Source organism: Leopardus geoffroyi, chromosome B4 (assembly GCF_018350155.1).
Source record: "Leopardus geoffroyi isolate Oge1 chromosome B4, O.geoffroyi_Oge1_pat1.0, whole genome shotgun sequence".
Classification (NCBI taxonomy): Eukaryota; Metazoa; Chordata; class Mammalia; order Carnivora; family Felidae; genus Leopardus; species Leopardus geoffroyi.
The window spans coordinates 84,291,886-84,305,203 of NC_059341.1; the positions used below are offsets into that span (position 1 = coordinate 84,291,886).

A 13,318-nucleotide genomic window follows, 5' to 3' on the forward strand; every position below is an offset into this window, starting at 1 on the left:
CAAAGAATCAAGAGCAACGTAATTCAAAACACATACCAGTACTTATTGATGTTATGGTTTTCTTGCCCTATTTGTAATCTTATCAAAATTAAAAGTGGAATACTTTTGGAGTGCCTGGGTGGCTCAGTTGGTTAAGCATCCGACTTCGGCTTAGATCATGATGATCTAACGGCTCATGAGTTTGAGCCCTGCGTTGGGCTCTGTGCTGATAGCTCAGAGCCAGGAGCCTGCTTCAGATTCTGTCTTGGTCTCTCTCTGCCCCTCCCCTGCTTGTGCTCTCTCTCTCTCCTCTCAAAAAATAAACATTAAAAAAAAATTTAGCGGAGCCTGGGTGCCCAGTTAAGCTTCCTACTTCTGCTCAGGTCATGATCTCACAGCTCATGGGTTCTAGCCCTGCGTCTGGCTCTGTGCTGACAGCTCAGAGCCTGAAGCCTGCTTCAGATTCTGTGTCTCCCTCTCTCTATCTGCCCCTCCCCTGCTCACACTCTGTACCTCTCTCTCTCTCAAAAATAAATGAACATTAAAAAAAAATTGTTTTTAATTAAAAATTTAAAAAATTTAAAGTGGAGGGGTACCTGGGTAGCTCAGTCGGTTGAGCGTCCGACTTTGGCTCAGGTCACGACCTCGTAGTTTATGAATTCAAGCCCTACACTGGCTTGCGGCTGTGGTGGGGGGGGTGGGGCGGGGGGAGCCCGCTTCAGATTCTCTGTCTCCCTCTCTCCTTGCCCCTCCCCTGCTTGCATTCTCTCAAAAATAAAAATACAATCTGTTTCAAAAAGTGGAATACTTTCTGAAAAACGTTCAATTTCCTTCTGCCATCCATCCTCCATAACTCTTATACACTTTGCACGGTTTTAATAAAAATAAAAAATATGCAATCGTCTCTTAACTAATCTCTCTACTTCCTCTCTGGGCACTCTGCTATCTGTTCTCCCCAGAGAAGCACGAGTGATATTTTAAAAATGTAAATCACATCACTTAGCGTTCTTGATAAACCAGTTTCTTTCTACCAATGGTTTTCCATCCTCCTAAGCGAGATCTACAAATCCATACAAAATCTGGCCCCTGCCTATTCCTGAACATGCCAAATCACATACTCCCCACGAAGCCTTTGTATTTGTTGCTCTTTATGCCCAGAACACTCCTCTCCCATCAGGAAATGCTGGTCGCCTCCCTTCACATAATAGTTCATACATCACTACAAAAAGGTCCTGCCTGACCACCCCATCTGAAGTATCCTCTTCTCCCTGACTCTCAATCACATCACCACATCTATTTTCTTCATAGTATTCATCATAATCTGTAATTATTTATTTGAAAATTGTCTATCTTCTCAAACAAAAATGTAAGCTCTTTGAGGGCAGAAAACTTGTGTTCATATCTGTATCTATACCTCCGATGTGAAATAGTGCCTGACACATAATAAGCACTGTAACAGTTTTCTGTTTGACTCATTTACAAAGCTAAGTGCTACCTCTGAGGCAAACTTAGGTCTTTAAAATTTTTTTTAATTTATTGAAATTACTTAAACTTAAAATTATTTAAACTTTTTAAAACTTACAGCCAGTAAGATAGCCAAGCCGTCAAAATCCTGTGTTCCTGTCTTCATTCTAACAATCTGCCTTGCTTCCTCTGAAGATAAATATTTTACTCAGAAAATAAGATGGCAATCTTATCTGGCAACACTGTTTTCTGGGTCTGTGAGACCCAAATCCAAGGTTCTCAGGCAGCAGCGATTGACAAAAGATCTGGTTACCAGCTGCACTAAGAAGTACCTCACAACCCAGAACAACCAGGCTAAAACTGACACAAGGTACAAACGCCGGTGAGAGAACACAGTTGATAAAGAGTTCTGTGAAACACTCCAAATGCCTTGAAGATAACCTCACAAGAGTAGGAAGATTCAGTTCAGCCGTCTGACTAGTTCTATAAAGCCTTAATAATGACCCTGTCACCAGAAAAACACATACTGTGCCCTAGCCTTCTAATCAGCTGCATTTAGAAGCCAACATCCATCTTGTGCAATAAAATGCCACCTTGAGAGTTCCTATTCCCATCAAATTATCACGGGTTTGGGCAACAGATAAATCAGAAACTACAGCTAACAAATCTACTTGTCTGGGACCCAAGACAATTAATTAAACTTACTTGGAGAAGCAGAATAAATTGCCTCTAGTCACCTGGAGACAAGTTTTAAAGATCCTAACAACTGTAACACTTGGGCACACCAAAATGGCTGTAATCTGCAAACCAGCCACATGTCACTTCCAATTGTACTCTTACACTGAAAGTGACCTTCCCCCTCCAAAATAAGTGATGTTTAAAGTCAGGTGAATCTTGAACAATGACTGACTTTTCTAAACTAAGGGCTATGACAGCTACCTTAATGAGAGGCCCAATAAACTCAGGGTAAGGGGCTGACTGTGCTGACATTGTCACCTCATCTAGGACATCAGCTGATTCATCCTGATGGGCTGACAGGTCACTGACATCTGCACCTTGCCCAAGATTCTTGTTTTATTTCACATATACAAACACTGTCTCCCCAAGACAACTACAGCCCAGACACCTTCTCCAGCTGTGGAGCCTTTACCTTCCTGACTTCACTAAGCACTTTGGAAAGAAAAAAGTTGTCATTTCAGGTCCCTATTAGTATCTCTGGATGACTAACAAAACATGGAGGAACACAGCCCATAAAAGCACCAGAATGTTAACCTTCAGGTCTTAACCAATTTTTTTAAAAAGGATTAAAAAAAAAACAACAAAAGATCAAAATTACCTGGGGAAGAAACTAATCTCTTCAGCATTAACAGATGTTTGGTACTACTAAGGTAATTTGGCAAACAGTCCCAAAGTTTGGGCTTAAAAATGTCTTGTCCTAGGCCACAGTAAGTAATCACAGAAGGCATCCTTTAAGCAAGTAAATTTTGTTCTAATATAAACTTCAAGAAGAAAGACAAGTCAATTAAAAAACAAAACAACCCACAAACTATCCACTTCATTTAAAATGAAGAGAGACAAAAGGAGAAAGAAAGAAACAAACAAACAAGGAAGAGTAATGTTGTAGATCAAACATGACCACAAATTATTTGCAGCAATTTCCATCAAGAAGTGGAGTTGAGGGACGCCTGGGTGGCTAGATTTCGGTTAAGCATCTGACTTCAGCTCAGGTCATGATCTTGCCGTTCGGTTCCTGAGTTCAAGCTTCACATCAGGCTTGCTGCTGTCAGCCTATCCGCACAGAGCCTACTTCAGATCCTCTGTCCCCCCTCTCTGCCCCTTCCCTGCTTATACTCTCTCTCTCTCAAAAATAAACAAAAGAAGTGGTGTTCATTTCGTCACCCCTTGCATCTGAGCTGGCCTTGTGGTCGATAAAATGCAACATGAAGACACTGTGCAATTTCTGAGCCCAGGCCTTAGGAAACCTTTCAACTTTCACTCTTGTTCTGTTGGAACCTAGTCACCATGCAAGACGGACTGCAGGAGAGGCCACAGCACTCTGGATGACAGCTCCAGCCTAATGATGGACAATGCTGGAGTGGGGCTATTCAGTACAACCAGCCCCTGGCCAGCCTGCCAACTGATCAAAACACATGAGTAAGCCCAGCAAATATCATGTGGAATAGAGGCAAGCCAGATGAACTCTGCCTAATATTGCCAGCCCACTTAATCATAAGCAAATAGTTGTTTTAAGCCATTAAGATTTCGAGTGGTTTGGTCCACAGCAATAGATAACAGACACACCCACAATCAGTTAAGACTAATTCAAACATCAATAGTGACACACTCAAAAGCAGCATGTACATTCCCATCATGAAAGGAAACTAGAATCTCTAAAGAATAAGATATAGAACCACCTTTAACTGATAAGACATATACCACAGAATCCCAGCAAAACACCCAGATTAATAAATTTGTTCCTGCCTCTAGTCCATGTTTAAATACCTGGAGAAGATACGTGCAAATATATATATCCCACAAAGGACTCATATACAACATATACAAAAAAGATCTACATATCTATAAGAAAAAGACAAATAGCCCAATTTCTTAAATGGACAAGAGTTGAAAGGCACCTCACCAAAGAGGATCCTTAAAAGGCCAATATGCATATAAAGATACTCCACACATCAGGGGCGCTTGGGTGGCTCAGTCAGGTAAGCATCTGACTTCAGCTCAGGTCATGATCTCACGGTTCATGGGTTTGTGCCCCGCATTGGGCTCTGTGCTAACTGCTCAGAGCCTGGAGCCTGCTTTGGATTCTGTCTCTCTCTCTCTCTCTCTCTCTCTCTCTCTCTCTCTCTCTGCCCCTCGGCAGCTCCCACTCTCTCTCTCTCTCAAAAATAAATAAACATAAAAAAAAAAAAAAAAGATATTCCACACATCAGTTGTCATCAGGGAAATGCAAATTAAAGCCACAAAAAGACAGCACTAGACCCTAACAGCTACAATTAAAAGGACTGACAATACTTAGTCAAAGACATAGTACAACCAGAACTGGCATACATTGCTGGCAAGGGAATAAATTAATATGACCACTTTGGAAAACTGGTAGTACTCAAACATACATATATACCCCACGAACTAGCAATTCCATTCCTGGGTATATAACTAATAGAAGTGAGTGCTTATGTCTGTGAAAAGACACACACAAAATGCTCACAGCACGGGGCGCCTGGGTGGCTCAGTCGGTTGAGCGGCGACTTCGGCTCAGGTCATGATCTCACAGTCCGTGAGTTCGAGCCCCACGTCGGGCTCTGTGCTGACAGCTCAGAGACTGGAGCCTGCTTCAGATTCTGTGTCTCCCTCTCTATCTGACCCTCCCTCGTTCATGCTCTGTCTCTGTCTCAAAAATAAATAAACATTAAAAAAATTTAAAAAAAAATGTTCATAGCAGTATTATTCACAATAGTCCCAAGCTGTAAACAACTCAATGAAAAACTTATGGTACAGTCAGAAAATGAAATACTCCGTAGCAATGATAAAAGAAAAACCATTGCTATAGGAAGCTACACTCATGAATCAAAGACAATGGTAAGTAAGAAAGAAAAGATCATCTACTATATGATTCTATTAACATGAAATTTGAAAACAGATAAAACTATGGTAATAAAAGTCAGACTAGTGATTCTGCCAATACAAGAGTATTTGAGGGATTAGCTTGTGTGACACGATGATGGACACGGCTGGTTGTGCGCCTGACCATCCAGCCAACCAACAGATGCTGCTAGGCTTAGTTCTGCTTTAGGAAGGTCACATTTTAACGTCTGCACTGGTTTGTACAGCCTTGCCTTCTGTGGCTTCACGGCCAAGTCAGTGCCTTCATTTAAAACCTCATCATTTTCCACTGTCCTCCTTACAAGACACACTGTGATAAGGGTGATCTTTAAAAAATACAAATTTGATTTCTCGAGAAGGTTGATGGGAGAAGGGTGGTGGGAGAGTGGTTGCCAAAGGAGGCTCACCGGAAGGCTGCTTGCATATAACAGTTTTCACTTATATCAGTATTTCAGATCAATAAAAACAGCCGCATTTTGAAAAAAAAAAAACAAATTTGATGGCATCAACCACCAACACCCCTACCACACACACTCCCCTCTTTAAAAATCCTCCAAAGACTCTCCATTTTTTATAGGATAAATTCAGCACTCTTTAGCAGGATACTTAAATTCCTTCATAATCTGGCCTCTGACTACCTTTTCTCCTTTTCTCCACATATCCCGAGTTTCATAACAAATTATAGTTGACCTTGAAACCGATGCTTTTTTTCTCACCTCAGTATCTCTGGCTATGTAATCGTGCTCTACCTAGAACAGCAGTTCGTGGAGTATGGTCTCAGGAAATCTAAGAGGTCCGCTATTTTCATAACACCAAGATCTAATTTTTCATAATAATACTAAGATGTTATATGCCTTTTTTTTACCATGGTGAAATGGTAGGTATAACTGCCACTGCCTTAGCATAAATCAAGGCAGGGGCATCAAACTATACTAGTACCACCCAACACCTGCAGTTTAAAAAAGGAAAGATAAACTTTACTTATACATTCCTTGAGCAAACAGTAAAAATTAATAATGTTATTAAATTTCCACTCTTGAGTACATCTTTTTAATAATCTAAATGAAAAATGGAAGTCTATAGTTCTGCAGCATATCAATCAAAGGACAATAATCGTCTCAAGGAAAAGCAACTGAGCTGCAAGCTGAACTTTTTTCATGGCATATCATTACTTCTTGAGTAAGCAACCGACAGGCAAACTATTGTTATGTGGCAACAGTCTTCACAGAAATGAACAAAGTGAGCCTCTTCCTTCAAAGAAAACAAATGAGATAGTACTTGTTGCCAGTGATAAAATTCAAGTTTTAAAAATCAAAATTTTGAAAAAGGGTATCTTTTGTGAGCTTGACAACTTCTCAATACTTAAGACTTTCCCAATGAAATGATGGTGATATTAATGAATGTGATTTTTTAAATTGAATAATGAACTGTGTCAAACATTTGGAAGTTCTGTGTAACTCAGTAAACCAATATTTTCCAGTTGACCAATTCACGATGATTCAAAATCATACATGGATAAAAGATCCATTCAATGTACAAAGTAAACAATTGAGTTTTAGTGTCACCAAGTACAAAAGTTCATTAACATGGTTCCAGATTCTACACTGCAACTAACCTTGAAGAAACTACCACATGTTGAGTTTGGGTACAGTATCAAAGACTATCCAATTACCCAAAGATATTAAGATACTTCTCTATTTTCCCACTACAAATCTCTGCGGCTGGATTTTTTCTCATATACTTCAAGCAAAATGACATACTGCAACAGACCGAATGCTGATGCAGATGTAAGAATCCAGCTGCCTTCTTTTTAATCCAGACATTAAAGAGATTTGCAAAAATGTAAAACCATGTCCTTCCTTCTCACTAAATCTTTTGTTTAAAAAAATTTTTTTTCATAGGGGCACCTGGGTGGCTCAGTCGGTTAACTGGCCGACTCCGGCTCAGGTCATGATCTTGCGGTCCAGGAGTTCGAGCCCCGCGTCGGGCTGTGTGCTGATAGCTCAGAGCCTGGAGCCTGCTTCTGTTTCTGTGTCTCCCTCTCTCTCTGCCCCTCCCCCATTCGTGCTCTGTCTCTCTCTGCCTTTCAAAAATGAATAAATGTTAAAAAAATTTTTTTAAGTTTTTTTCATTAAAAAATGTGTTACATAAATTAATATGTAAGGAACTTACTATGATTTTAATGAATAAATATTTAAGTATTTTCTTAGTTTTGATTTCCAATACTGTAAATATTGGTACATATAACCCACATAAATAAAAGGTTCTTTGGAGTCTGTAATAATTTTTATTTTTTATTTTTTTTAAATTTTTTTTTTTTAACGTTTATTTATTTTTGAGACAGAGAGAGACAGAGCATGAACAGGGGAGGGGCAGAGAGAGAGGGAGACACAGAATCGGAAGCAGTCTCCAGGCTCTGAGCCATCAGCCCAGAGCCCGATGCGGGGCTGGAACTCAAGGACCGCAAGATGGTGACCTGAGCAGAAGTCGGATGCTTAACTGACTGAGCCACCCAGGCGCCCCTGTAATAATTTTTAAAAGGGTCAAGAGTCCGAGACCAAAAAGTTTGCTAATTTTTTTTTAATGTTTATTCACTTTTGAGAGAGAGAGGGCATGGGGAGAGGCAGAGAGAGAGGGAGACAGAGGACAGAAGCAGGCTCCGCACTGATAGGAGAGAACCCCATGCGGGGCTCAAACTCACGAATCATGAAATCATGACCTAAGCCGAAGTCAGCCACTTAATTGAGCCACCCAGGTGCCCCAAAAGTTTGCTAATTTAGAATTTCCCCTGCCCACTCTTATCCTTCAAGGCCCAGAGAACTTAGGTAAAGTTCACCTGATATATCTGCTTACAGTTGAGAACAAAGACTATATTTTTTCATAGGCACTCAATTAATTGTATGTAGAAAGAAAAAAACTACAATGTAATCTGATGTCTATGGCATCAGTACTCCACTGTAAACACACATGGATGAAAAAACTTCAAATTGGTTATTTTGTATATATCCACATAACCAAATCTTCTGTCTCAAATCTGGAATCAAGTGCTGGTGGCAATGTAAAATACCTATATTTGTAGAAGGCAATTTTACTGGGGCACCTGGGTGGCTCAGTCTGTTAAACTTCTGACTTCGGCTCAGGTCACAATCTCACAGTTCGTGAGTCTGAGTCCTGCTTTGGGTGAACACAAGCCCCACTTCAGATGAACATGAGCCCCGCTTTGGGCGAACTCCACTTCTCTATCTCTTTATCGCTCTCTCTCCACCTACTCAGATTCATTCTCTCTCTCTCCCTCTCTCTGTCCAACGCTCACTTGTGCCCTCTCTCAAAAAATAAAAATAAAAAAGGTCATTTTACCATATGTTTAAAATTTACACAAGTATACACCCTTAGCAATTTACCTTAATAATTATTCGAGGGGTGCCTGGGTGGCATCTGACTTCGGCTCAGGCCATGATCTTACAGTTTGTGGGTTCAAGCCCCGCATCAGGCTCTTTGCTGACACCTCAGAGCCTGCTTCAGATTCTGTCTCCTCCTCTCTCTGCCCCTCCCCCTCCCTCTCTCCCTCTCCCTCTCTCTCTCTCTCAAAAATAAATAAACATCAAAAAAAATTTTTTTTAGGGGAGCCTTCGGTGGCTCAGTTGGTTAAAGCGTTTGACTTCAGCTCAGGTCATGATCTCACGGGTTGTTGAGTTTGAACCCCACGTCGGGCTCTATGCTGACAGCTCGGAGCTTGAAGCCTGCTTCAGATTCTGTGTCTCTGTTTCTCTCTGCCCCTCCCCTGTTCATGCTTTGTCACTCTCTTTCAAAAAAATAAACATTAAAATTTTTTTTAAAAAACAACATTTTTTAAAAATTATTCCAAATATGGAAAATGACATTTGTACAAGGTTATGCAGCACTCTTTGTAACTGCAAAGACTTGGGGGAAAAAAATCAAACTTCTCTTTAATAGGAGAATGATAAAATAAACAGTACAAACATATCCTGTAATACTCTGTAGACACACACAAGAATAAGCTATTCTTGATGTACTTATAAGTTATACTGCTAAGTAAAAAACCGCAAGACAAAGAACCATTTTTGTAAAATGGAGGAAACAACATATATACACAGTTACACATATATGTATACTTTACGTTTATAAGAACATAGGATGCACAAAAACATAGGATGCACATAGTTGTCTCTGGAAAGAAGAACTGACTAGTTGGGTTACAAAAGCAAGAAAAAAACTTCACTCTGCTTTTTTTCTATCCTTAGCATTTTGAATCATGCAAATGTAACACCAATTCAAAAAGTAAATCTAAAAATATGTAAGAATCTTCATTTCATGTAAGGAATAACCTCTCATCTTTTTTTCCCTCGCCTCAAGAAATGTCAATCCCTAATTTTTAACTGTATGTTCAGTGCTGCCTAAGCCAGGTAACTATAATTGACATAAAAATAAAAAGATAGCCACTATGAAACCTTTGAATTAATTGTGTTAAGTGGTTAACTAGTGATTTTGGGGCAGGATCAGGATCTTCCATCTTTTACCTTACATAATTCTGAATTATTTAAATTTCTTAAAATGAGTGTATATTACGTCCGTAATTTGAAAAATGCAAACCTCTGTAAGATGGAAGATGTTAAGTAAAAAAAAAATCTATGGTCCTCACTTTGAATTGTAAACACTGATATGAACTTGTGATATACTTTCTTAAAGCTGGTGGGCGGGGGGGGGGGGGGGCGGGGGGGGGACACCTGGGTGATTAATTGGTTAAGTGTCCAACTCCTGATTTTAGCTTAGGTCATTATCTCACGGTTCATGGGTGAGAGCCCTGCGTTGGGCTCTGTGCTCTCTCTACTCCTCCCTCACTCATGCTCTCACTCGCACATGTGCTCTCTCTCTCAAAATAAACAAACTTAAAAAAAAAAGATTCATCCAAAAAAACAAAAAAAAAGGCACCTTATTTCCTAGCCTTATTCCCTGAAAACAGCAAGAAACAAAGACCAATTCACTAAGCAACTAATACCTCTTTCACCCAGACTGGTCTCTAACCATTTTCCATTTTTTCCACACAAAGGAACCAGACTTTCAGGGGCAATGGGCTGATGCACGCCCAGGGATTGGGTATGTAATAGACGATTTCAGAACATCATGTCAGCCAGAAAACGAACAAGCTATCATAGCTAACAGGATCACATCAAAAAGATACTGGAGCCAACCAGAAGAAGCTCCCATTTGCCAAGATGAGACAATCAATGAGACATCAATACAGATAAAATTGGAATTGGCTGAAACACAGAAATAGGCTTAAATCGCCAAGTTTATAATGACAATATTTAAAAAACTTATCAGACACCTTTGCAGGATGTTAATGAACAAATTCATTTTTTGCAAACAGTAATAACTGTTAATTAAAAGGCTCAAGCCATTTGTCTGTCGCACCTTTCCTGTGCCAAACAGGTGATGAAAAGAAGTATTTCTTTATAGAAAAAAAAAAAAAAATTCCAGCTAAAATAAATGAAGAAATGATAGAATCTGAGTACTACCATTTTATAACCCCTAATGAAGGAAATGTAAACAATGATCATCAATGGCTGTTGACATTATAAAATATGAGACTAACAGACATCACACACCTTCTCCTGACAGAAGCACACTATGAAGTATTCTAACCAAAAACAGTGAATCTAAATCTGGTCAAGTCTCTAGATGTAACTGCCAATTTAAAGGAAATACAGAGGATAGAGAAACATGTTACATGACACTACTATGATGTCAATCACCAAATCCATCTGTGGGAAACTACTGAACAGATGACCCAGTTCCTTCAACAAATAAACTGCAAAGAAAAAAAAGAGAGTGGAAATCTTTTAGATAAAGAGACTTTTAAAAAAATACATTGACCAACTATAAGGTACAGACTTTATTTGGATCCTTTTTTTTTTTTAATTTGGATGCCATTTTAAACAGATAGGCTATTTTAACAACTTATGATACAGGGGAGCCTGGGTGCCTCAGTTGGTCGAGCTTCTGACTCTTGATTTTGGCTCAGACAATGATCCAGGGTCATGGGATCCAGCCACAAGTCAACCCCCATGCTGAGCACGGAGCCTGCTTAAGATTCTCTTGCCCTCTCCCTCTGCTCCTCTCCCCTGCTCATGGACTCTCTCTCTAAAAAAAAAACAAAACAAAAAAACACCTAAGGGCACCTAGGTGGCTTAGTCAGTTAAGCGTCCGACTCTTGATTTCGGCTCAGGTCATGATCTCTCTCAGTTTGTGGGATTGACCCGTACGTCAGGCTCCATGCTATTAGTCTGTTTGGGATTCTCTATCTCCCTTTCTCTCTCCCTCATCAATAAATAAACAAATAAATAAATAAGAACTTATGATATAATCAAGGAAATAGGAACAACAGATATTTAATATTAAGTAATTATTGTTAATTATTTTGAAGGTAGAAATGGTTTTGGTACTATGTTTTCTAAAGTCCTTATTTTTTAGGGGCGCCTGGGTGACTCAGTCAGTTAAGCATCTGGCTTCGGCTCAGGTCATGATCTCACAGCTTGTGAGTTTGAACCCCATATTGGTCTCTGTGCTGACAGCTCAGAGCCTGGAGCCTGCTTCAGATTCTGTGTTCCCCTCTCTCTCTGCCCCTCCCCTGCTCATGCTCTGTCTCTCTCTCTCTCTCTCTCTCTCTCTCAAGAATAAACAAACATTAAAAAAATTTTTTTAAAGTCCTTATTTCTTAGAGATTTATACTGAAATATTTATGAACAAAATAATACGTCACAGATATGCTTCAAAACAATTGAAGGAGGGGGGTTGGTAGGAGAATAGATGAAACAAAGTTAGCCATAAACTGATAACTGTATATGCAGGTTTATTTTACTATTCCCGTGGCTTTTGGACATTTGAAATTTTCTGTAAGTTTTTTAGAAAGCAAATCTCAAAAAAGAAATATATATTCAAAGATATATATACATCTTTGCATAGACATATAAACATATATCTCTTTACATATATATTTATATATTTTTTATAGATTTGTTTATATACAAATATACATTTACATATATATTTATATATATGCTGAATACAAATACTGAATATATAATATATATTATATATACTGAATATATATTATATATAGTATTACAATATATATTATGTATTATGCATACACTGAATAGATACTGAATATATATTATACATTATATGTTATACAACATATTATATATACATATACACTGTTATTAGTATTATATAATATATATACTGAATACAAATACTGGATATATATTATATATAATAACATTATATTATATATAACATGTATCATATAATATATATTATCTATAGTAATGTTATGTTATATAATACATTAATATAATAATGTATTATATAATATATATTATATATACTGAATATATAATATATGCAGTAATATATACACTTTATATGTACTGAATATATATATATATTTATATATATACTGAATACAAACACTGAAATGAATTTGGATACTAATCTTTATTTGAAGCCCAGTTTAATATCTAACTCCTTCCCTACCTTTCCATATTGGTTTTTCTCGTTCCTTTTTGTATTTGCATTAAACAACTACATTCAACTAAATTATACTGCACTATTTATATTACAGAATAGAATCCATTATATCTATTGTTACTTTAATCATCAAATATTCATGTTTTATCTCCACAACCAGCCAGCAAGGTCCTTTAACACACACACACATTTTTGATCCCACAGCCCTAGAATGAGGCTGAACATTCTAATAGTCCCAAGTACCTTACATGACACCCAAGATGTCTCTGGAAAAACCTTGGGACCTACGGAAAAACGTAATATTCTTCCTTGTCGCCCTAAGGACTATTTCGTGCTAAAATTAAGTTCTTATTCTAGTAAAAGCACATAATATTTTCTTCAAATTTTACAGGGATCCCTTTCATGACATCAAAATGGTAAGTTTCCAGCAAGTTTAGGCAAGCTAATAAGCACAAGCTTTTCCTCCCAGAATTCAAATGGGCATATTTATACTCTTTCAAAGAAACAAAATTATATATTACTAGGTTTAAACAGAAATTATGTTAATTAAGTGATTGGTTAAATATGAAGTTATTTAATAAAAACTTCAGCTACAATATAAAAAGACAGCTTACCCCCAAAAATAGTCTCAAAGCCCAGGAAACAAAGAACTCACTATCTAACTGAAAACCAATCAAGAGTGTTGGAAAATAAGTCTACTGGAGTA

The 13,318-nt window shown here is 38.1% G+C and overlaps 1 protein-coding gene across 7 annotated transcripts in view; it reads right to left on the bottom strand.

Annotated features, from left to right (window-relative positions):
- The window catches only part of R3HDM2 (R3H domain containing 2), a 165,027-nt gene that overhangs the window by 126,811 nt on the left and 24,898 nt on the right, over positions 1-13,318 (bottom strand). The gene's annotated exons all lie outside the window — the stretch shown is intronic.